The sequence below is a fragment of the Gymnogyps californianus genome, chromosome 15, assembly GCF_018139145.2.
Source record: "Gymnogyps californianus isolate 813 chromosome 15, ASM1813914v2, whole genome shotgun sequence".
Taxonomy (NCBI): Eukaryota; Metazoa; Chordata; class Aves; order Accipitriformes; family Cathartidae; genus Gymnogyps; species Gymnogyps californianus.
The window spans coordinates 12,103,444-12,130,358 of NC_059485.1; the positions used below are offsets into that span (position 1 = coordinate 12,103,444).

The 26,915-nt window shown below is 38.9% G+C and overlaps 1 long non-coding RNA gene and 1 other non-coding gene across 2 annotated transcripts; one reads left to right on the forward strand and one right to left on the reverse strand.

Annotated features, from left to right (window-relative positions):
* The first annotated feature begins 2,772 nt into the window (after nucleotides 1-2,772).
* On the forward strand, nucleotides 2,773-2,844 carry TRNAT-CGU (transfer RNA threonine (anticodon CGU)). Its single transcript has one exon. It is a non-coding gene; the product is annotated as a tRNA-Thr (tRNA).
* Nucleotides 2,845-4,164: 1,320 nt separating this feature from the next.
* On the reverse strand, nucleotides 4,165-16,473 carry LOC127022659 (uncharacterized). The gene is made up of 5 exons (XR_007767367.1): nucleotides 16,321-16,473; nucleotides 14,655-14,717; nucleotides 10,070-10,179; nucleotides 4,566-4,630; nucleotides 4,165-4,207 (listed from the first exon to the last, which is right to left on the reverse strand). It is a non-coding gene; the product is annotated as an uncharacterized LOC127022659 (long non-coding RNA).
* Nucleotides 16,474-26,915: the final 10,442 nt, after the last annotated feature.

Here is a 26,915-nt window from a genome sequence, read left to right on the forward strand (position 1 = left end):
GTCTTTATAAACTCAGTTATACAGTTGCACAAATTCTGCATAAATATGACTGTTCCCCTATATCTCCTCAAAAGTGTCACAGAGATCTGTAGGAAGGCCTAGTTTTGTACATTAAAACAGACATCAAAGCCCTCCCCTAAAGCAACATGTCCATCTCATACCAGTGAGGCTTAGGAAAGGAAGAAAAAAAAAACCTGGTGATTATTTTCTCCTTCCAACAAAATCTCTGACATTATCTTTTCAGCACTGGAGTCTTCTAAAGAGTTTCCTTTAGGAAATTCATGTTGTGTTTTAAAAAAGATTTTATCAGAAGAGAACAGTGCATGAGGATTCAGCATAAAGAATAACCGCTTTCGCACAGAGCTCGAACAAGGGTAACAACCAGCATAAAAGACACTTCCAAACAAAAGTATCCAGACATCAAAAGACACCACAGGCAATTACATGTTTTAAAATCGAATTTACGTTTTTAGTTATAAAAACTATTGTTTTGATACATCAGCTTACCATTAAACAGCACTTTGTTTAGATTGATAGTAACATTTTTTCCAGACACATTGAGGAAGTTAGGCTCACAGTAGGCAACTTTTTTTAAACCCAAACAAGTATTTCCTTTTAATCTACTCAGAAGATCTTTATGATTTCAAATTGAACTTTCAATCTCCCCATACAGTTACGGAAGAACTTTAGCATTAGAAGTTGATTTACCATTAAATACTATTTCTGATGCCAGCCGAATACATTTATTAAAAATGTAGTGTATTTGAAGAGATACAACTCATGAATTCCACATATAATTCAAATAGTCCCCTCTGCTTCCTCCCACCACAAAATTACTTCTCAGCTCAAAAAGATATAAAAACATGAATAAAACAAACACAGACATGAGCTGCACAGGAACTGTGATGACAAGTTACGACTGGCAAGTATGGCACATAAAAGAACGTATTTTGTAATAAGCTAGTAGGCCAGAAATAGAAGGACATCAGCCAAACATGATTTATTAAAATCTAACTCCTTCCTGCTGCCAGCTTGGTAATACTAAGAGTAATTCTTCTTCAGTCAGCTAAGGTAACTGGCCCTCTGAGGTCACTCCTTATCATAAAAAAAGTTACAGGTGTGAGAGTTGAGTGAGGCAGTTTCCACTCCTACACATCATCACACTTTTGAAGTGCTGCAGTGACCACGATGATCAAGACAAAAGCAGAATACAACAGTACTATTCTGGCTTCCCAGCTTTCCATAGTCCAGATGAGGGTATGTCCTTTGAAGCCAGTGATGAAAAAGACTAGCAGATAAACTCCAGCAAGTGTTCAGGTTGGCCAGGCCATCAGTTATGCCCATAAGGACTGGAAAAACAGAATGAATCACCTTTGGGACAGCTATCCCAGGGTAGTAGCAAACACACTTAACACGGGCTGACTATCCACTAAGGTAATTTGTATCAGACACCTTTCACTGCAGGTGAAGCTAATTCAAATTGCTCTGTTTGCTGAAACACAGGCACGCATACAGTTATCATGGAGAAGCTGACAAATGGCAACTTTTAAAGAACTGAAATTTGTTCATACAGTCAAGCCATCAGGCATGAGTTTTCCTGATGACAGTTCAAAGAACATCCCAAAAGGATACAGATATATTAATCTTTTAACACACCTGCATTACAGCACCACCGAATTAGTAACTCTGATCTCAACCTTTACAAAGGCGCCTCTGTTAACATGTTTACATGCTTCTTGCACGAAAATAAAAAAAAAGACTGATCATAGCTTGGATCAGTACCCCTCACAGGTCAATAAACAAAATTCCTTTCATACAGGAAGATGGAATATAACTAGGGTGTCCAGCAAAAGTTTCATAGGGAATTTAAAGGGCTCTCCACAATGAACAGTAAATGAAAACTAAAAGCTTTGTTTTCAGGTCACACTTGTAAATATCTAGGAGACCAAATCTAGAAAAATATGTATTTTAATACCTTTTCTGCATTTCAGAACACTAAGTTTTTTATAGGGAACAAGTACCAGGCACTTAGTGAGTTTAATTTAATATTTACCATTTAATTATCCCAACGTTTTGCATTTCTGCTTCCTTTCTCGGAGGAGGAAAGTTTTATTCCCGCTTTCCCCCTTCCCCCCCCAAGCTGTTCTTTCTGGTCTGAGGAAGACTACATTGCTTCCAATACATTTACTGATCTAAATGTAAGACTGCCATCTTTTGGCAAAGAAAACCCCCGCTGCAGCACCGCTGCGTGCCCCAGTCAGTTGCGGCATCACAAAACCACACCCTTCCCCGGGGAACACCATTCTGCCGCCGCAGCCCACGCCCGGCCCGGCCCGGCCGCCCTCAGAGGCGGGAGCGCTCCGGGGCCCCGACGCCTCGCTGGGGCCGATGGGGAAGAGGGCGCTGCCCTTGCGGACGGCTCCACAGACGGACGGGGCAGCTCCTCGCCGCTCCCACGGAGAGAGGGACTTTCCTCGGCCCCCTCCCACAAATACCGCCGCCTTAGCACACACCTACCGAGGGGGAACCTACTGCCGCTCCCTCCGCGCCTGAGGGAGAAACGGCCGCGCGCACCCCACCCGGCCGGACCGCGCCCGCCACAGCGCCCAACGGTCGCCAGGTGCTGGCGCAGGCGCACGAGGCGGGCCGCGGGGGCGTGGCAGAGGCGACCGCCCACTGCCGGCGCGCGGTTGGCGAGGGCGGCCGGTAGCGCCGCCGCCGCGCGGGAGTGGCGCCAGCGATAGAAGGGCGTCGGGAAAGGCCGTTAACGCAGGCGCGGTGGCCAAGTGGTAAGGCGTCGGTCTCGTAAACCGAAGATCACGGGTTCGAACCCCGTCCGTGCCTCAGCGGGTCCGCGCCGGCGGAGCTTCCCCCGTTCTTTTTAGGGGAAGGCGGCGCGGCCGCTGCGGCGGGAGCCCCGCGCCTCCTCCCTCGGCCCTACCTGGAGGCGACAGCCGGGACGGACGGAAAAGCCTCCCGGCAGCGGGGGCGGCGGCGCTCCCTGAGGGGGCGAAACGACACGGTGCCACGCGCGGCTCCGGGCCCGGGAGAGCACCCAGCAACGGCTGCTGCCTGTCCGGCGGGTCGGCCGCACGCCGGGAATGTCAGGGGCGGCGTTTGACTTCAGCATATCGAGCACAAATACGGCAACTAAGGAGCGCGGCACCTGCGGCAGCGGTGCTCCAGCCGCTCCCCTCCCCTGCCAGCCGCGCTGGCGTCCTCTGGCCTGAACAAAGCGCCCTGACGAACGCCCTGCTCCTCCTGCATTTCACATCAGTCAAACCTGCGCTCCTCTACCTCGCTACACCGGCTGCCAAAACCTCTCTCTTCACGTCTGCAACAGCAGAAACATTTTTCTTCAGACCACCTTCCTTGGGGCCTAATTCTGTATTCAAGAGACCCTCGAGCTCAACCTGAAGAAGCAAAAGTAGAAGATACTTTCAAACGTGCAAGGAAAAGATGTCTACCAAAGCCGAGGGGAAGCCGTGTCACAGGCATTTCCTACACAGCAGCCTTGAAGCACATGCTGGCGCCCACCATGACATGGATTCGCTCCCGTGAGGAACAAGTGGAGCCTCTGCAAACTCTTGTTTGAAGAGAGATTCTCCACAGGCTGCAGCTACCAAGATCATCCTGCAATTCCTGGTTCTTTTAATTGTTCCCACCCCCCCAATTCATTTAATTATTTATTAATTTAGTTCTGTCTTCTGGTTAATAAAACATGAGGTTTCTTCATCTATATCATTAACCACTTAGAAGGATTATTTGCAATCTGGTTAGTGTTCACTTTACATTTTCTATTTTTTTGAACAGAAAAACTCCCTGTGACATTGAAAATGGGTAAGGAAAGGGCAGGCTGGTTACATTAACAGGAGACATGCAATGCTCACCCGTCTCCAAGCACGAGCAAACAGTGGGTACTTCAGACACAGCTGGTCCAGCAGGATCACGAGCAGCCAGGAAGTCCAACGCAGGGACACTGACGGGACCAGCCACCAAACCCCCCCACACAGTTAAGGGCTGACAGCGCCTAAAAGCATCCTAGTGATGTAAATAATAACAGTACTACAAATTGAAGGAAGTCTTTATTGATTCGTGTTTGATATTTGCTTACCATTTGAAATTTCACTGACCTTTGATTAGTGCACACAGTCAGTTTTGTTTTCTTCCTGACAAATCTTCTTCTCATATTCTGCACCACTGTTGTCTACACTCAAAATTGTACAATTGTTGTATGAACAAAAATAACTGTCATTAACTATTTACACTAGATTTTGTAAAATCTTTTAAAATAAAATACATAAATTCTGTTGGTAGGTCAAAATCATAACTCAAACTGTATTTTGATTTAAAGAAGGGTTGTAACCATTTATTCTATATAAGGCTTTTTTTGGCACAGATTTAGTATTATGAAGATTATCTGACTGTACTAATTACATGTAATTAAAATTTATATTTTTTGCACTTAGTTTACTGTCAATATTCACAAGTCTCCAGAACTGCTCTTTAGCAAATTTGGCATAACTGTGATGAAGCATCAGCAGAGAAGAAATAATAGTGCTTACCTTCCGGCTCATTTTTGAACTTGAAATTTCTAGTATGAAATCCGTGACAACACTGCCCAATCTCCCTAGAGAGAAGAAAAATGTAAATTACTGATTTTGAGCAGTGACAGTTTCAGCACAGAGCACATGCAAAACTACAACCCAAAATGTTCTAAATTGGTTTTTGTTTTCTTAGATATTCTTACTTATGGATACGAAGGACAGTGAGGAACAGCCGTGTCCCTGAAGCTGCTTTCATAAGAGGGTTTTCAAAACTAAACACAAAAATCAAACTCAAGGACAAAACACGTATCTGATAAATACTGCCTTCTGTTACTACAGCCTCAGGGATAAACCTGGAGAGGAGCCACCCTGCCTGTGATGAGTAACGCTTTCAGAAATTCTTGTTTTTTAGAAATATATTTGTAAGACTAAGCCAGGTATGCACGAGAGCTATGGCTGCGTCTCACCCATGTAACAACGGTTTGAGGCCTGTGAGTCTGTGTTATGTGACACACATAGAAATTAGATAATACAGAGCCAGTTCTTCCATAGTTTGCAGACAGAACTTACACTTTGCTAAATAACATTGCTAAATTATTAGCATGATAATAATGTTGCTAAGTAACATTTTAAGACATGTCTTATGGTTATTTACTTGAAATTAATTTTGTAAGTAGAAAACTACCTATGAAATCACAACATAAGAGAAACGAGTGCAGACCAGAAATTGATAACTCCAGTAGCAGTTAAGATGTAGAAATAATTAACATACCACACAGGTTTACTGCCATGACATAGATTCATTTACAAAGTGTTACTATGTTTGCCTTCAGCTTTCTCCTTTCTAGACAACACAATGCCTGAATTTCAAAATCTCTCCTTTTAGGTCAGATTTTCTACACCTCTAAGCATCCTTGCTACAATCCCCCAGCTACTCTCCAGTTACTAAATACTCTTCTTGAAATGACGACCCAAAGTGGACACACCACTGCTGCTTACCAACACTGAGCAGAGCAGAGCATTTCTACACATCACGACTCACAGAAGGACACCATGAGCAGTAAAGTGGGAATCTGCATTATGCGTACCCAGCAAAGCCATAGCTGCCATAGTTGTAGTGCTCTGAGAAGGTGCATAGCTGCCATCACACCACACGACATGAGTCATTACGCGTGAGCACAAATTATCCGAGCTGGCACACACGGCCCCGTCCCCACGCCGGACCGTGTGACGTGAAATTTAAGCTAGAAACTTCCTCTCTCACCACGTGCTTGGCAGCGCTGCAGCCCCCCTGCAACCCTGGCCCCAGGGGGGGCCAGCCCCGGAGCCGGAGGGAGGCTGCAGCTCCCTGTGTCACCCAGCATGCGGGGCACAGCAGGGAGGGTGTCCCACAGCAAGTGGTTAAAACAGCAGCCGGAGTCTGATGGTGCTGAATCCCAGGGCAGAATCTGTAGTACCGAGTCATGTGAAATGAGTCCTCTCCTTAATCCAGCTTCTAGTATCCATCATTGCATCATTTTTTAGAAATGATTTAGAAATCCCCCACACTGTGCAAGTCTTACTGGTGAAAGTGGAAGGTGAAGCAAATTTAATTTAGTTTCATCATTTTTATCGTTTTAACAGAGCCTCTTGCTGCCGTTTTGAGTTAATTGAACTTTACATGTGACAACCAGTATGACCAACAGAGGACAGCACATCCATTTCTTTTAATGATCAAAAGATCCTAAACTTGAAGCTGCCATTCACTTTTTCACTCAGGAAATGAGAGTGACAGGCAGAGTAGAGCAGTGTGCCATAAGTAAGCCAGCCAGCTTAAAAAGGCCTTTTTGCAATTAACTAGAGCCATTCTGAATTCCAAGAGATTACTTAAAATAAATCTACTTCTAACCAGGCATTATTGCTAATGAAACACTGTGGGTGCACCTCTCTGAAAGCTGGGTCTGTATTTTGAAGCAATTGTTTATTGAGCACTGCGATAACAGTTTAAACATACTTAGGAGTCAAAGCACACTTAGGATTGTCAGGTGAACTCTGCTAATTCCCCTTCAAAACTGCAGACAGACAAGGTGTCTGTAACTAAGTTTTGATTAAATGTGAGTGTTTATAAAACACTGAAGTAAAGCCAGACTCCAGTGTTTTTATTGCATTTGATTTGGGGGCAGAGAAGACTCTGCAAGTCATAATGAAATTCAAAGAACAAGCCCAAGGATTTCATGTGGCTGAGGGGAATTTCATTATGGAAATTCAATTAACCTGCAAGAGTTGCACACATTGAAATCTATTATCTTTCCCCAAAAGCTGGCTATTGTGTTTTTTATAGCAACCTTTGCTATTCCTGAATAAATAATGCTTTATTACAAATGCATTGACATCTTTATATAATTAATAGCATATAATAACATCTTCATCCGTTACTGCTTTGCAAACATTCATTTCTGCTTCCTATGAAATGTATCAAATAGTGTTTTTTTAAAAGATATGACTAAAGAAGGATTGCATGTTAGACACAAGCACAAAGCAAATATACAGACTTAGGAGACACGTGAGGAATAATAGTGGCTCATGACAGCGTGCGGGTCTGCTGCAAGCCCCGATTTACATTTGGCGGTCAGGGCCTGATCCTGTGATTTGCTAGGCAGAATTAATTAACAGTCTAAAAGATACCATTAAGTCAATGGGGACTGACAGTGCTCAGCAGTTCTCAGTATTGGGGCCCTTAAATAAAAGCCAACCTACAAATTCCCGTTCACATGAGTAATGATATTGCACACATCTACAGCAATAACATGAATTATTCACATCAGTGTAGCGTGAAAGATGCAACCCGCAAAGCCTGTTTAAAATAACACACGAACATTAATTAGTGTTCTTGTGATACACGGGAAGGTTATCATTTGGCCCATTTTTCACTCATATGCGTATTCCTTTTATTTGTGGTGTGCATAGGTCTAATACGAGGACATGGGGGAAAGTAAATACAGCAGATAGACATCTATAAACATTAGTAGAAAATGAGGGAAGAGGGTTACTGATTAGCTTTCTTCCCATATGAAACTCCTAGATCATATCGGAGAAACGTGAGTTAAGTGTTTTACCATTCTTCTTTTTTTAACCATTATCTGATCAGAGAAGCATGAAAAGCACTTTATTGCTCCCTTGATTTTTTTTTTCCTGTGCTAGGAGCCCTCTGCAGGAAGTGAAGCTGAATTTCACAAATCTTCCCTTTCTGACGTCTCCCGAATTTCTAGGAATGCCCCTTCCCTGTTACTATATTTGGAGGTAGTTTCTAGGAAAAAAATAATTTTCGGACGGTCTTGGACTCACCACACCTACTCTCGGAGGACTCTGAGCCCCAAGTCTCCTAGCACGGCCCCCGCGGAGTTGAGGAGCCCACGGCTCGGGCTGAGCAACTCCCGGCGCAGACTGCACGTCTTTGTAGCACTGTTGGAGGAATGAGCATGGAGAGGGAGTGGGAAGGGGAGAGGTGTCTTTGTGGCAACAATGAGGGAATCTTCTCTAGTTTTTTCCTGGTGGCTGCTCTTCCTCCCCCCTCCCCCCCCGCACTTTTTTTTTTTTTTCCTTTTTTAAAGGAAGAGGATCTTAAGAAAAAAAAAACCTTCTGGATTTTTTTTTCCCCTCCGCTTCTCCCTCTCTCCCTCCCCTTGATGTGGCCTCTTGTTTAGCTTGTGGCGTGACCGTGATGAAGAAATGTTTTTGGGCGCCTGGCAGGGTGATCTTTTTATGTAATGAGTCAGGATTTTGCCAACGGAAGGAGCCGGGTCGGAGCGAGGACCGAAGGGCTGTCTCCTTTCAAGAACGGGAACCTGCCAGGCGAGCGGCACCCTTTCCTCGGGATCCCCGCTCGCTTCGGGCGTTTATTTATTGACGGCTTGCGGGGGCACCGCCGGGGGGACTGACAAGTGGTAAGTTGCGCTCTCCTTCCGCGCTCCCCGCCATCGCGCTGCTTGCCCACCCGCCTGCCCGCCCCGCGGGGGAGAAGCGTGGCCCCGCGCACGTCCCCGCTGCCTCTCCGCCTCCGAGGCCCGCAGGTGGGGCCGCCGCCCCGCTCCGCCGCCGCGGGCAGCCGGGGCCGCGCCCTGCCGCGGGGATGGGGCGGCTCCGCGCCGCTCCGCGCCAGGCGGGCACCTGGGCGGGCGGGCGCCGGCCGAGCCGGCGCGGCGGCGGAAAGGCGGCCCGGGCCGCCCGTGGGGCGGGGGCGGCCGCGGCGCGGGGCCGCGCATCGCTGGCCGCCTCCCGGCGCGGCGCGGCGCGGCGGCACGTGCCGGCGGCCCCGCGCCCACCTGCCGCAGGCCGCGGAGGGGGCGCCTGCGGGCGGGGAGGCCGGGGCCCGCCTCGCTCCGCCGCCGCGCGGAGAAGGGGGCTGGTTTGCCGCCGTGCCGGGCACCCTCGGGAGCTACAGGTGTTCGCTCCTCCCGGGTGTCCGACCACCGGTCCCGTCCCGGCGCCTAACGTGGCGTCTGGGGTCGACTTTCGCCGAACACAAGTAACTACAAATAAGCGTGCTGGTAGGCGTCGGTACGTATCGTTTGATAAGCTCACGTGAAATAACAGTAAGAAAAATCTTCGAAATCATCACAACCAGAAATAAGTCGGTTAATTCCTCTTTCTACAGGCCATATATTTTATTTTAACATTTCCACTTAGCCAGAATTTCCATCAACTTCTCTGCGTTTTCCTTTCAAGATGTACTTGCTGATTATACAGCAGTTCAGCTAGGACAGCATTCTTTGGCTTTGTATTTTGATTATCAAAAGCAGAATAAATGTAATCGTGGCTTTTCAAGCACAGTAATTAGTTTCTTTTAAAGTAACTGACAGCATTTACCTACTTCAGTCATCCAAGTGTAAACTATAATGCTTTTAAACTTGGAATTTATTTAGAAGTTCTGTTGGAATTATAAACTGAGGATTTAGAAAATACGTTCCTTTTGTCTACAGATCTCTACTTTTCCTCTCATTTTTGAAAGATGTTCTTAAGAAATATAATGCTGAGGGTAGTAAGATTTAGACACACAGCTGAATACTTGAAACTACCACTGTTAGTGGGAAGAGACCTAACTGTTTCAAGTAAAGTGAAAATACTTTCTAGTGTGTTGTACAAATAACAAATTCAGAATAATGACAGACATCTCTATAATGTGTCAACTTTAGGCTGAAATATAGTGGAACAGATTAACAAGTAAGTTGTTACTCACTTTGAGAAGAAATCTTAATAGATATTTTGAGTGCTGGGTCTAAGAAATAACTTATTCTGGGGGAGTTCTGTGTCATTTTATAGATACTTACAGAAGGTGCTCCTTACCTACTTAATAAATAAATAAATCATAAAATGTGAATAAAAACAAATAGTATCTGTTAGCAATTCCTGCTGTCCAGAAAGCGAAGGAGTGTGTATTCTGACTTGGCTACAATATTCTCTTTTATTAGTCTGAAAATTATCCACTTTATAAGCAATGATTCTCCCAGTTGATTGGGCATATCTTACAAAGATACTTTACTTACAAATTGAATCTCGGAAGGTTGTGGTTCCAGAGTCGGGGTTTTGGGGGCGAGATGAGCTTATGTTTTATCCAACTGGCCCACAAAGTCCCGCTTTTGGTGGTCACTTTGTTCTGCAAAAGAAACCAGTATATTATGGCTCTTACAGTGGATATTAAACTTAGTAGTAAACTACTGCTGCACTTAATAAAAGGCTACTATACACTTTAAATAAGTAATAATATTATAACTTTAATGTTGTCTTCAGCGATAAAAAGTGGATAGAAAATACTATCATTCTGAAAGTTAAACATAAAAAAAGTTTTCTAACTGTTGGTGGTGTTTTTCTCTTAAAAAGCCAGCAAAAGCTGAAGAAAAAGTTATGTTTCAAAGAATGGTCATTCGATATAGGTGAATTGGGAGAAAAGGAAGTAAGTCCCTAGAAAAGAGAGGCAGCGTAAACCTTGAAAACATCATATAAACGCCAGTAACATTTGTATTGTCAATCCCCTCCACAGTCTTTTTGCTCACCAAGTGTTCAGTTTTAATGTATCTCTTCAACGAGCTGTTTTTTTGTTTATGTGTGTACATGTGTACGGTCTGTATCTGTGAATCAATTTAAAGATTACTAGTTTTTGTACTGATAAAAGTTGTAGAATATATTTTTATGAGTAAGGCACTGTAAACCTGAGCTTGGTAGAGCTGTTTAAGTTCATGTTACTATTTACGTTTTGGTACCAGTATTCTAAAGAATCTAAGCATAATTTTTACTTAAAAATTATGTATTTGTACTTTCCTTATGGGATTCTATTAAGTGCTGAAAATTTGTTAGTAGATAAGCTAAACTTTCTTGTGGTTCTGAATATACTGTACATATATTTAAGACTGAATGAAACGCATTACACTCACACAATATAATTTATACGACGGCTCACGTATACAGCACACAAAATACATACAGGAGCATCCTCTCAGTTGGTGTAAATGCGTCTGTCATAGTTTTGACATTTTATGCCAGCTAATCACCTGCTTGAGTTACACATAAACATCTAGACGTTCACATTGTGGTCCCATTATCATTGCAGTCAGATTAATTTTAAGTGCTGACCTACTCAGACTGAATCAATTTGAATATTTCAAAAAGGCCTGGAAATTCAGCTGAAGTTACACAGTGATACACTGTTAAAACGAAGTTGTTGGTATGTGAGATATCACATTACTATATGCAGGACCTGTATATTCATGCAAATGGTCATTACGCTGAATTATCAAGATTTTTCTATGGAATTCTGGTATTTTACATTTTATAGCAATATAATCGCTACCCATGTGAAATAGGACATATCTAAACCTCAGTGCAACAAATTCCTCACTTATTTCAGCCTGAAATCTGATGTGGAAGAGCTTAGGTCAGAATTGTGCTGCTAAAAGCCTTTTAGTTACTATTTTGCATGAAATAATGCTGTTCAAAAGCAGCAATTGTAAGAAGGTTAAATTTTCATGAGCCAATTAAGTTACAAATTTAACTGTAGGAATTTTTTATTTTTGAATTATAGTACTTAGTTTGTGAATACATTCCAGACCTGTCCAATATTACAAGTTGTCAGATTTGGACTGGTTTAACTCCTATGGTCTCTTCACTAGTATTCTAAAAACATAAGAGCAGAGAATCAGAGATCAGAAAGTGGATCAGTGTGAGGATCTTGCTTTAAGGGAAAAGAGAAACAAACTTACATATCCAAACAGCAGCAGAGATCAACTCTGCTCTGCTGAAATACAGCAGTTGCTTCTCACCAACTATTACTTTAAAGCTCTTAAATTAAAACATGTAATTTTGTATAGCTACTTTCAGTAAGATGTTCTTTATGTAGCACACTTTGTTAACCAGCTGTTTTTAGATTTTTTTTCAAACAGGTTCTATTTGATTCTCTATTGAAGATACATAAAATTCACATGCATTCCTTGTAGCGCCAATAACCTAGCTATAGGATTAATAAACTATTTAAATGATTAATGAGCAGTGTTAAAGAACGTAGTTACACTTCTGCAGGCCTTCCTCATACAAAATTTTTATTCACATTTTTTCCCACTAGTAAGCTTACAGGAAGAGCTCCTGTTTGTAGTGTGCAGTAGAACAATTTTCTGCTACTACAGATATCATGCATATATATTAAACTTTAAATGTATGATCATTTTATATGTGTTACCCAAATTAATGATGATTAGACAAAACAGTGATAGATTCCCTAAACATCTATGTTATAAAAATCTGATCTCTTTCCCTCACACTGGTTTTCCCACAAGGTTTGCATGCAGCATGGGGTAGTGGCCTCAGAGCTGAGACTCCTGAAGTGCACTGCGTATCCAGAGCATTAATAATTAAATACCTGGGATCAGTCTATCTTGCTATTTGAAATGAAAAAAGAAATTTACAGAAGATAAAAAGTAGATGGTATGTTTGGAATCAAAATTAATTTTCCTTGAGATAAAAACTGTCATAAATTATTGAAAAAATAATATTTAGAAAGATCAACTCCAATTATTTATTGCATTTGTAATTTATAAAATTGAAAGCGCTACTAGCTATGTTTCTATTTAAAATAAATTTAAAACTACATTTTTAGAATGACTTTTCAGCATTTTTAAGGAAACCTTTAAAAAAAACAGCTTACAGACACTGAATCTGCAGAGGATTATCAAATGGCCTAATCTGTTTACTTTTGAAATTTTATTGAAAGCAGTGAAAAGACCAGGATCTCCACCAGAATCCAGTGGCATGGTTTGGGAATTGGTCTGTGGCCTGCATTTTCTGAAGCAGGGCCTCAACCTTTGACATCTCCTGACCTCATGTTGCAACAGAAAAGTTTTGTGACTCCCCTCTGATCTAGCCATAGAAAGAAAGAGAGTGAGGTAGTGACCCCAAGTTTGGAAACTCATGACCTGGAACAACTAAAAATTTTGCCTTAGTAAAGGCTACAAAATCAGTCGTCCCTTCCTATGAAGCTATCCAGAGTTCTTCTAGGGGAAGAACACAGACACCCAAGGTATGATTTTTAAATTGTGTCTTGTTCTTCGCGCTCTGTTATGTTACACATCAGCACTGCTTGCCTGCATAAAACCTGGACCTCATGCCACAAAGAAAATCTATGTGAATGTACACCAGTATGTTCAGAACGTATTTTTCAAAGGTATCACTCAAAAATCCTTTTTTGTTTGCCTTAAAAATCAAAGTTTTTTTGATGGCTTTAAAATATTAGGGGAAAACCACTGCTATCACCTGGAAGCTGCACCTGTAGTGGAAGAAGTGGTAGAAAAGTGGTTGTATTACATGAACTGCCAAATCCACTTCAGACCATGCGGCTTGAGACTATGAAGCTTCTGGTGAAATTAATTAATTTAAGGTATCATTTGCCCTGTTTACAGCGCACATCAGTTAATAAATACACAAATCTCTTGTTGCAATGTCATACGCTTTTCTCAGTCAAACGATGCAGATGTGTAGGGAATTTGGTAAAGGTAGAAACATGGAAAAAAGAAAGAATCAGCTTTTTTTGCCTGTTGTCAAAATGCCCAAATAATTTCTGTTTACAAGGTTTCAGTGCAAGGGCAATGTTTATGTAGGTGACGTGTGAATGGATTATTCATTATTCAGCTTGTGGATTTTTTTCAGGACATTTCTACAACATGTACAGAATAAATAAAGATAATAGGAATAGAAATAAACACATCTGTTACTGAGGTAACTTGCTTTGTGAGCTAGCCAAATATGACTACATGTTAGTGGTTGGTTTCAGGAGTTTACCACTGATTTCTGACTCCTTGTTGGATATAAGGCTCTTCAATTATCAGTATTTTATTTTTCACATTGGAATCACAATTCTCTACAGACAGGCTCCAGAGTTTTAAAATATATTTTTTTCTTTTCCTGTTTGGAGCATACCCGCTCCTAGCTGAGCTCAAAAGAAGTCTTAAAAATGATGCAGCAGTCCTATCTGATTTCCTAATATACTGAATGCTTACATCGTTGATACACAGTAATAACTTAAACAAAACTATTTTGATCTTTTCAGTTAATACTGCTGTAATATTTTAATTTAGCTGTTAAGGGGGAGGCTACAATTCACCAGTGTAATGTAGTATTGATGCATTTTTGCTATTTTAAGTATCTATCTCAGCTTCAGTCAGACAGTCCAAATCCTTTTACTGGCATCATGGCCTTTCTACATGAACTGGTATATAATAGTAGCTAGAAACCAATTTTTTTAAAGTAATAGCTTTTCTTTTGTTTTGTAGGTCAGGATAAGAATTAAAACAAAACAAAAGACAATATGTGTTCTGTCATCTACAACACGGCACGTATAAATGGTTTTAGGAAAGAGTGAGAAAAATCATTTCAGGATGTTTCAGGATTGGCCCACAAGGGTCAGTAAAAATAACTGAATGCAGTAATTTTATGAAGGGGTATTTCTATTTGTTATATATTGCTATTGTTAAAAATGTCTATTAAATTCAGCATAATCTAGATTTTTGCTTTGATGCTGCTGCTGTTTGTATAAAAGCTTTCTTTTGTCATAAAAGGCCTATTTCAAATCACACAAACTGCACCCACCTCTGTCAGTAGGTGCCTGGATGCTGGCGTAAGTCAGCAGTATCTCCACTGAAATCACTGGACCTACATCAACAAAAATACAAGTGAGATGACAGTAAACTTTCTGGAACCTAAGGAAAGAACTGGGTTCATTTTTTATATTATAACACAAATAAACAAAGAGCAAATCTATTACACAGAACACCACATTAAATAATATATGAGGAATTGAGCATTGCTTTTTTCAACAGTATTACTATATTTTATACATTATGCTACAAGAATCCGTTGAAGACTATGCCTGTTAGGTGCTATTTAGTGTGGATTATTTTAAAAGAGTAACTTTTCATTAGGCATGTCAATCGAATAGGCATAACTAAAAGTTCAAATGTGCTACCTGTTTTACTAAGGAGATTTATAAATATGGAGTACTCAGTCTTTACTAAATTGGGATTCCTCTTTGCATTTTTACTCTGAGTGCTCTTTCTGTATGTATGGAAAACTGCCCACATGGTTGGTTGGAAAATATTTTGAAATTCTTTAAAATTAAAGATGTTATATGATTTTATTATGTATCATTTTCTTCTATAAACTAACGTTCGCGCTGTCACTGAAGTAAATCCTTAAAAATGAGAGATGCGGGTCAACTGTTAATGATGACTATTCTGTTTTATTTTTTGCTTTTTGGGAGCTGAAAGAACAAAATTGTCCTGGAATGTCTGTGCTTTACGCATAATGTTTTTAGCTTCCCAATACTAATAGTATTTCTAAGATAGCTGCTTCAGAATTCACTTTTGTGAATGGACAGAACCATTTTGTACATCCAAAGTAAATGAGTTAGAGGCTATTTGAAAAACTACAATTTTCCTATGCGGTGGACTAACAGGAAATTATGAAATCCTGAAGTATTGTTGGAAAATTCTTCTAACTTAAAAAATTTTTCTTTATAGTTTCATTCTTGATGTTCCACAGCATTCACCACTTCCTGCATGGCTCTTTACCGCAGGGAAAATGAGGGACTTTTGGGGGCAGATGTGTTTCCATTACACTATCATAATGCCCCTAAAAATCCTTATTGCTCTTGCAGTATTCTTCTGTGTTGCTGGGCCTGGTGTGAACTACTTGAAGACCTAGCTTATAAGTACAGCTTTTCTCTAAAAACACTTTAAAAAAAGCACTGAGTTTTATTTTGTTTATCTTATATTATTTTTAGTTGTGTTTACTGCTGCTTAAAATATAAATGGCAAGATATGCAACCACCTGTTGGTAAACAAATGTCATAAGTCATAAATCCAAGGGACATGCCGATAACTGCATGGTATTATGAAGAGGAATAATTTTTGGCTTAAGAGTGAGAGCTTCACTCTTTTGGTATGATTAACTTGTTTTTAACATAAGAATTTAGTGTGTATGTCTCTGAAAACATGACACAGATTTTGCAAGCTAATTTGAATGACTGCTATAGCAGACCTCACTTAGAATATTAACCACTTTTAAGAACATACATCAGGCCATTTATAAAATGAAAAGATCTGCCCGGTACTTTTATTTAAATTAAATGCACAAAAATATTCAAATCAAATTTTCATGCAGTCTCAAAATAAATTTACGATTAAACCTAGAAAAGACATTGTGGGTTCTCAGCTATTCTATGCTTATTCAACTCGAAAGGTCTGTGTGGGCATACCTCTTGCTGGGGCTTTTGAGGAAGGAGGGATGGCACAGTCCATTGGGAACGCAGTTGTGCTGCATGGCTCCTCTCTCTACCCCTCCGGGTGAGTGTGAGAGATCTCCAGGATGGGAGTGCCCACACTTAGTCTCTCAGGCACAGTTTATTCCTGCTAGGTGGCAGGTTCCCCTGAAGTCTGCAGATTTCCACCGTTCTTGAAGGAAAAGGCAGAACATATAAATGTAAACATGGTTTGTTTTTGTCTGGGTATTGCAGCGCAATATATCATCAGTTTGACACGTGCAGTACTAGTAACATTTATTTCAGTAGCTGTGTGTAGGACAGTACTATAACTGGTTTGTGTTAAATGTACTCTTGACTTCACTGACTAGCTTAAAAGAAATAATAGACATACGGTGTCACATCGTCCCTCTGACAGTGTCTAGTATCTTTAAATAGACTTCAAAATATTTGGTGACACAGGAAAGAAACTAGCTGGGTAGATTCTCCCCACCCCTTTTATACTAAAGTGTAATCCCCAAGGAAACGCTCTTCTTCATTCTGCTAAAGGAGTGTTTCTCATTTTTCAGGCAGGAAAATCTTACAGGTTAAGTCATGTCCTATAGGTCACGAAGCAAGCTTGCTGTTATGACTGGAACCTAGAACTTTTGATGCCCAGATAAATACCACAATAACAAGAAAATTACTTTCTAGAAGGACAGAATGAGCTGTGTTGCACAATATTATATTCACAGGTCAAAACACGCTGGCATATGCATTTCAACATACAACATTTCAACATGCAACAGCATTTCAAATGCATGTATAGACAGAAAGCAGTAGAAAAACTAGTCATTATAGTAATTCTAAATTTTCATATCAATACTTCAGTGTTTCTGTTTGGACTACTGATTGCAAGATGATTCCTAGCACCTTCTGACATAAATGAAATGTGTTGTAACACAGACTGGCTTAAGGCTTATGCAGCCTATAAAATTATAAAAAAGTTACTTACAAGGTATTAGATTAATTGAATTATTAATGTTACTAGTAAAGTTTTTTTGCCATCTGTGTGCATGTTTAGCAAACTTTTTACTTCCAAGTAACACTTCTAGCTAAAGACTCTGCATCTAATTGAAAATGTTTTAAAAAAAAAGTGTCAGACCACACATATTCTATGGAGTTCTGTAATATTAAGGATCAGCGAAGGGAGTACTCCCAGAGCTATAAATTGTATCACCTTTATATAGAAGACACTGCTAATATGAACAGACTGGAATTTTAATTACTTTTAAAAAGTCTTTTGGGGGCTATGCTAGTCACAATACTATGTAAAGAATACTGTGATAGATGTGACCATTAAAACTGATCTGATTTTGTATTTGTCCTGTGTTACAATTTTATCTTACATGTAATCTTTCAAGGATATCAGAATTCATTTTTTTTCCTAACGTAAGCAATCCTTCATAAAATTTCTTGCATGTATAACTTGTAGATCTCAACAGCTGATTCTTACATACATACCTACTTACATACATACAGGCCATAGCAAAAATCAGATTCCCTCTGAACATGTGCTCTGTAAAAATGTAAAAATACATTTATCATATGACACTGCTATGAAGAAAAATATTTTCTTAGACCTAGCAATCCTGAGATTAAATTCAAGGAAGGGAATCAAAATCAGTAACACTATATTCCAGTCCCTTTTATATCTATTAAGAATCACCTGACATAAAATTATCATTTTTTTACACATTTTTATCACTGAATAATAAGCATTAGAAAATAAGAGCCAAGCACATGGTTTGAGATGTGTACTTAAACCTTCAAATTCAAATACTTGCTTCAAATTGTTTAAGTATTTAAATTATCTTGGTTTGAAATAGTATGTATGTCACAAAAACCTCTGGATTTGATACAGCCCCAGAGGAAGGACTGCAAAACTCATCTGTAAAACCGTCCACTGAAGCTAACAGCACTTTGTTTGTGAATAGGCTGTGAGTAGGTTTCAATATTAAATATTTTGTAAAAGATAATTTTGCTGTCTGGTTGTTTTTTAAATATAAGCAAAGCAAATTCTTTTAGCCTCTTCTTAGGGATTTTGATTTCTTTTAATTATAGGACCAAGAGTCATTAACATGAACCAACAAATTCATGGTGTTGTTCTAAAAGTTAGAACAGTAGCAACTAGGTAATATTTTTCAAATAGAATTTCCACAGTGGAAAAGATATTAAATGTTTGTTATGTGCCAAGAAATGAGTAATACGAGAATACTTTTGTTCTTTTACAAAATGGAAGAGCATTCACAGCATTTTAGTTTTTTATTATATATAAAGTTTTTGCGATTACCAACAGTGTCATAATAGATAAACAAAAATAGCAGAAAAGACGTGCAGTTATTAAATAGGCTGAATAAGATAAACCGATCTCATTTATGTATTGAATAAGCCCATTGTTATCTCAAGTTCTGAATATTACCTCAACCGTATGTACACTGACTATTTAAAATGTTATTCAGAATACAGAACTTGGCTCATCCATTTTAATAATATTTATTTATTTACTATGTTATTTGACTTCTGATATGTTAGATCCAGTTTCTTACTGAATTAAGATAGTATCAATTCTGCTTCAGTCAGTACTGAGGGGATACCAGTGTAGCTCCCTGTACCATTACCTGTAGGACATGTGACTACATAAATAACAGAATCAGAGTTTGAATGTAGGAAGCAGCACTGTACCTGTGTCACAATGAAGCTGTTCAGAAAAGCTCAGATAAGCCATCTAGTTTCGCACTGTGTTAGAGAAAGATGTGGGAAAGGGAAGAGCTATAGCAAACAGAGTAGCAAGTCAACTGCAGGAGGTAAATCACTGCTCAGATGCTGTAAATAAGTCTATAGAATAAAGACCTAAATAGTTTTCCGAACAGGGGACCAGAATGTGTCTAGAAGTAAGGGTAAAGGAAGCAGGCCAGTATTCACGATGAGCCTGCAATCTGTCTTTTCCTTAAATGGTTAGTTATGGGAGCAGAAATGCATACAAAAATAAACTCCATTAATAAATGGTCACTACTACATTTCTCAATTATACTAAACTGTTTCAGACTTTGTTAATTTGTTGCCATTGATGGCTGATTAAATATGTGTAAATGGTTTTGTTTTCATTTTCCTTAAATTTTAACTGTGTATAAACATTTTTATTCCCAAATTTAAACCACCAGTGCCAAGATTCTGACTGAAGTGGATCTTTACGGTTGTATTATAAATAAGTGCAAATGTAAGTTATGAAGTACAGTGCTGACATAATCTTAATATAGCTGGAAAAAGATTTGCCAGTGTGTATACAGTGTAGAAATACAAGGAATCATTGTAAGTTAATAAAGATCATTAAAAGAAATCACACATTTCATAATCATGCTTTCATCAAGATAATATGCCCTATTTTACACTTAAGCAATTAAAATAGAAGCTGAAATATTTGGAGATGATTAACTTATCCAGTAATTAGACTTGACAGGTGATATTACCCGATAAATAATCTACCAAGCGACTGGAATTCTTAACCAAAATGATTTTTTGTTGACTTCTGGGTTGTTGGGTTTTTTTAACAAAAAGCCACTTAAAATTTTTCTTTACCTTTCCAATGACAAATTATATTTTGTATATTCCTTTAAAAGAGAAATCTACAGCCTTGCTATGACTGCTATCTGAGGCTTTCGGAGATCTCAATGGTGAGAACAGCATAAATATCTAACTAGATTGCAGCAGGTTAATTTTGTATCAGAGGAAGCACTAAGATATTAATGTATAAAGCCAGGGAATCTGTGCTAGTCATTTTTGGAGTTCTGAACTAATCCATAACAAAATTATCCCATGACTGGGGTTGGCAGTAAGGAGAACTGAGTGTGTCCAGAAGATCTTCAGATTGCAGTTTGAATCAAACATAGACTCTGTGATATAATTTGGACTCATATTCAAATAATCTAGATTCGATGTCTTGATAATTAATATAAAATCATTTTATCTTATAAATTTATTCTAATTTGTACCAGAACTTCACAATAATATTCTTTTAAAACTCTGGGTATATCTAAAACCAAAAAGGAAAATAAACCCCTTCTCAGAACATATCTGAAATGAAAATTGTGGCATTTTGGTTCCAGTCCGAGCATTAGGAGATGAATGTTTCAAATTCAAGAGGTTCCGGATTCAAGGTCTGGGCCCTGCTTTGCCCTCTAGCCAGTCACAGGAGGGTGCAAAATGCCTTCATTAGAACCTAAGCAAGGTAAGGTACTGCATTCATTTCACCTGTCAATCAGAGGGAGCAGAGCAGTACAGCTACCAGCTAATTTCAGAATGCATTTTAATCTGGAATAGTAGGCCAGGGCAAGTCAGCTCTGGCCTTAAACACAGTATCTTTCTGTACCAGCTCTATTCCTATCTCCTCCCTTGCAGATTATCCAGTTAATAAACAGAAAGTTCCAAGAAGTCAAAAACACCCCCAAACTAGAGGTAACTCCTTTTCAAGGTGCTCCTGCCAGAAAGTAAAGACTGAGCCACAGCTGCAATTTCCTGATAACATACCTCTTGCTAACATCCCAGTATGGTGTGTGTAAGTGGAAAAATTATACCAATTACTTAATTCAAGCCTCTTGATTTTCTCGTAAAGCAGGACACTCCATGCATCATGGCCTGCAATAGAGACATGCATCTAGTGTGGCGGACTGTATAATAAAAGCATGCCTTTGCCAGGGGGTCGTACAACACATTGGTGCACGTGATAGAAGAAGACTGCAGTGCAAAGCTGGACCTGGGGAGAAAGTGCCTTCTGGCAGGACCCTGTGAGCATGGTGGGAGGCTGGAAGACAGCAGTCCTCTGCCTGCAGGGCAATACCGTGGCTCTGTCCTTTGTGCTGCACGCACTAGTGGGGACTGGTCAGCAAGCAGATCACACTTGACCTTTATTGTTGCTATTTTATGTGTTTGGTTTTGTTGACTTTTTCTCAGACGTCCCCTGCAAGATAGCAAGAAATGGTGAACTGCTGCATTATGAGTTTCATCTCGCCTAACTCCCTAAGAAAATTTCCTTTATCATTGTTAATAATGGGATTGAAAAAACAACCTACAATCCTGATCCTGCATAACAGACAAACTGTTCAGCTACACAGTTTTAACTGATTTCAGTAGGAACTAATACGAGCAGACCAGTATACTTGAACGCCAAATTCTGCAGAGTATATGACAATACCTGTAATAGCAAGTTTATCTTACTGCGCAAAAAAGTTAACATTTCTGATGAAGCATAATATTGGATGGTATACATTCCAAGGACATTTTCTCACCTTTTATTTATATCACAGAGAACAGAAAAATGTATTTTCCCATTCTACCTACGGAACACTTAAAAACACTTCAGTATTTTACTCTAACACACCAGAATACAGCAGTGTTACAGCAGTAACACGTGGAGTTTTAAACATATTTGGGAGATAGGGACTTTGTTTCTGTTCTGTGATTCCTCATCTCCCAGTTCCTGATCTATGTGTTTAACACATGGGTGTTAAAAATTGGAAAGAACAAATAATAATTTTAAGGTGCTGTACCTTATTTTGGAACATTTTTTGTACTCAGGCTGTAGATAATTATTACCAATCTTTAGCATTAGGGGTACAGAAAATGTTGCGCTGAGAAAAGGCATGGGAATGAAAAATAAAACAGAGCAAACCAAAGTCTCTTTGGACTGCAGGCCACTTGCCAGCTGCTTCTTACAGGAACTTTCAGTTCTGCTGCTTGCTTTGAGTGTAGCAAAAAGATAAACATTTTCTTGTTGCAAGTTAACAAACACTGCCATGCGTGACAAGTTGATAAGCAGTATCAAGAGTTGTATCAAGAGTTTATTAGTTCATTAGAACAAGATAGAAATGTGCTGGAAAGTTTTGATGTGCAGCTGAAAAATGGAAAATAATTGGTTAATGCCCAAACTGTTCTGCTGAAAAAAGGTTTTCTATTCTTAGTAACTGGAGCTTTCACTGCTATGGACAACTTTTCTTTCTGTTTGTGGTAAATTCCTGAATGTATCTGCCTCCTTTGTACACCTTACACCACTGCATTGTGGTTCTGTATTTTCAGGTGGTACAAATATAGGAGTCTAAATGCTACTGATAAGCAACTATGCGAAAGTCATGGCACAATAGGCAGAATTTGGCTTAGTGACTTCGTTAGATTAAAAATAAGCATTTTCTGCTCTGTATCTTTTCACATTAACTGTGGATGTTGGGATCTTGTTTCCATGTTTTTGCCTTTTTTAATTATTGAAAATTAAATACTGTGTATTTAGGTATGGTACAAAATACGTGCTATGATGGATTCTGCTGTACGCCTCTATTTAGCACTCCTTAAATTCTTGCCTGATTATTTTTGTGATACAGGCCTATATGCCTTAGAACAAATTGATAGTGTTTGACTCTTGATATTGCCACCAAATCTGTATTTGAACTAAGATCTGCCAAAGTAAATATTAAAAATCCTGCTGTATATATCCCAAATGCCACTTTTAGTTACCTTTTTGTAATGGTATGCAGCATAATATAAACAAGGAGAAACAAAGAGATAATGCACAGTGATGTAGTATCAGGGTTTACTGGCAAAAATTGGAGGTGGGTATATGAATCACAGATGATAAAAACAAGGAAAAAGGGCTTCTTCCTAGGTTGCAGGAAGAGACTTTTATCCTACACTCCAATGACTTTTTTGTATCATTTATTTTACTGAACAACTATTTTAGAAAAGTTTTAATTTTTTTCTTACAAAAGTATCCATACTATTTTTATAGTCCCTTTCTCCATTAAGACAGGCTTTTAAGCAGCATTGACATTTGTGGTGTGCCAATTTTTGTGGCTCTAGAGAAGTAAGAGTAATACACTGTGGAGAAAATTGTGACACATTTTGCTTGGAAAATGTTGTTACACTCTGTGAAAGAAATACGAAGAATTTATTTTAATATCCTGTCTCACAATATGGGGTAAAAGGGACAAGAAAATGAGGAGGGGTAGATGAAATGTATACTTTAGCAAGATGTGATCAGTAACCAGAGGGCTAACATTTTCAGTTATTTGCAAGACTTCAATGATTCCCAGATGCCTGAAGTAGGGCAAGGATGAGGACTAGGAATTTCTTCTGGATTTGATGGTTCCTTGGCACTGTGGAATGTAGATACCTTTGCCCATTTGTATGAGAACTGTGTCCTTTGCCTTGGTTTCCCACTGGGACCTCACAACTGAATACATAGACAGTCTTTCAGGACTTCCTGCCTCCTTTATTTAGTGCACACACACAGGGGATGCATGTGCAGGATGTTTATGAAAGGAATAAAAAAGTTTCATACTTCCAGCAACTGAATGCTCATGAGAGAGAGTGTCACACATATATGGATATTTGGTGAATGTAAACACACTCCTGTCTTGAAGGAGAAAGAGCAAAGGCTTTTTCTCCTCTGTATTCTCAGACACTGAATAACATTCTGCTGCAAGACAGACATTGTTTGTGTGCAGATGCTTGGCTTCTGTGAAAACATAAAGTTTTCTTGGTAGCATATTCACCATATTAATATTAGTCAACTAGGGGTTATTATTTTTTAAATTGAACTACTCTCAGGCTAATAGCACAGAAGTATTGCTATTGGCATGCTAGGTATTTTCAATTAATTAAGTTAATAAGTTCAATAATTTAATAAATTAATAATTTTCAATTAGTTATTTATTAAGTTCATTTATTTAATTGTTTATCCTGGTTTCTTCTGATTCTCAAATCTAGAATATTAAAACTTAAGCAACAGACCAGACACTGACATGTACATGTAAATTCCGGTACGGGATATGGCCTTCATAAAACAGCACACAGAAATGAGATGTCTCTTGATACAGGAGATGATAGTTCCAGTATTAAGCAACTGGAGCTAAGAGTAGCTGTAGAAGATGCAGAATGCGAGCCATCTAGTAAGATGGCCTATAAGGTGTAAATTTCAATTTAAGTCTTCTGTGAGGTCAATAGCTTCTTGCAGTGCAATGAGATTCCTCCAAAGTGTCTAATATTTCATGGCAGCAGACCTCTATATGGTGATAATCAGCAGATAATCTGTTTTGTGATAATCAGCAGATAGCCCATGTTGTGAAACTACTGTACCTTGACTATGGCGTGAAGAAAGCAGGATGCTAATGGATCATCATTCCACAGGCTTTTTAGCTCTGGATCAAAGGAACTCATGTAGGCCTGTAACATAAATAATAACCTGTGAGAATGCAAAAGCAAAGCTATGTGCCAGTTTAGCCGACTGGCTGCCTACAGGAGCAACACACTGCTTACAGAATAAATTGTCTTTCAACTTAGCACCAACAACTTTGCTGCAGGTATTTCGTAAGAAATTGATCACATACGGCAAGCACAGACACACCAGACACAGACAGCATTTCTCTTCTGAGGTCTAAGAATATTTTTCCTTAGTTTGTGCAAAAACCCAAATGGCCATAAGAAGCTAATAAATCTAAGTTAAAAATGGAAGAGCATATTGTTTGATAACATTTGTCTTATATTGGGTCTGACGGATTTAATGGTTAGGGTAGAATAAAGTTCATATATCGTAAAAGACCACTGATACAGCATTTTAGACTTATTATCCTGCCTAAAGGAGATTTCAATTTTATTTTTTGTCATCAGGTTATATTAGGTTAGGTCTCCCAAAACAAGTATCATTTTTCAAGCAGGAAGACTGATGTAGACACAAAATTTGACCTGAATGATCTTAAATGTCTTGTTCAATTTTAAAGTCATGAAATGAGACCTTAACGGGGAACTTGTTACTTGTTCTGTTACCCTGATTTATTAAGTCTAGAGAAAAAAGAAGAATCACATCGTAGCTAGTATACATCAGCATTGAGTCAAGTAGTATTATGCCAGCTCATATCAACTGAAGTTTTGGCTCAGATTGTCTTGGCCCCTAGAAAACACCTTAGCACAATTTAGAGGCAAACCTCTCTTCCAAAGAAATGTATCAACAAGCCAATTCTGGAATATCTGATATACATAAATCTAAATCTGTTAGGACCTTTTCCAGAAATAGTAAAGGGAATGGACACACAGAATTATATCTGCACATTAGCTTTACATTGAAACATAAGGCAGCAGGAATGTAGCTAGAAAATACTTTATTGTTTTAACTAAGACATATTTGGATTTAGCCAAAAAGGTAATGTTTGAACGTAGGATTTATTTAAAACTAAGTTGACTTTTTGTAAAAATAATATAGTTAGTGAATGTTTGTTGAAATCTTTTCCTTACCTAAGAATTTATATACCCTGTTCCCAATGCTGACATGTTTTGTAATTATTATCATTTATTTTAAAACAAAGTTCAGTCTTTTAAAATACTTGAGGCATATTATAGGCAGGTTCATTGGTCTTATCAAATCTAAATTGTGCAGTTACATCCAAGTCTTTTTACACAAGAATGTAAATTCACTACTAATGCAGAATGAATAGCAAAGTATTCAGAAGTAGGACTTTTAAAAAAAGAAAAAGCTAAAGCGGTCTTGTATTTGCCTCCCTTTAATAATTGATATAATTCGGAAAGGTTATGTAAATAATGATTTTAATGCATTTAAGACAACATGCTGTTGTCTCATTTTCATTTTGTCACTGGATCTAGTATTTTTATAATACCTACCAGTTCAAGTAGTAATAATGAGCTTGCAATTTCCATTGGTGAAAGTGACTCCAGAAATTCGGGGAGGGGGAGAAGAATGGCTAATTGGCTGAAATGACTATGTTTTTCAGGAAAACACTCTTGCACAAGGAACCTGTTGGCAAAATGGAAATTATGTAACTGTTCCTATTCCATCTACATCTTTTTAAATTACTAAATTAAATACGCAAATGAAGAAAAATCAGAACTATTTTATCTGTAAATGTATAAATACATGTAAAAATTTTCTTTCACAAGTTATTTTATTTCTATACGCAGTCAAATGTATAATTTTTCCTCTATAGCCAGCTCTTCCTTTTGTTTTTTGGATTCTTTCTCACTAACAGAAAAGACATACAACAATAGCAAAATACCAGTAGGGATTTGCATAATGCCAAGTTATATCGCATCTAAACATACAATAGAATTTGTAAAATTTCATAGTACAGGGCATTGTATTGAATATTGCCAGATGTGTTTAAGTGTCCAAAAGATTCCTAATTACCCATATATGTGCATGCACAAATTATTTTCAGATACCATAAAAATTATTTTCTCTACAATGGACGAACATTTCAAATTCTGATTTCGAATTCTTGCCTCTTTTCACACACCTGCCATCCCAGTACTTTACAAAACTTTTTGAAAACTTTATTTCTGAGAAACAAAGCTCTGGCAACTTGTCAGGGAGGCAAGTGAAAGAAAGTATATGTGTATAGAAGCAAACAATGATGTACATTCATAAATCATCACAAATTCACGGAGAATTAAAGGGCATGGAAAATAATAACAATTAAGAACTGCATTTCTTCATTTCTAAGTTCGCTGAGAATATCCAGTGTTCTTCAGGCATGAAGAATATTCATGTTGTTCTA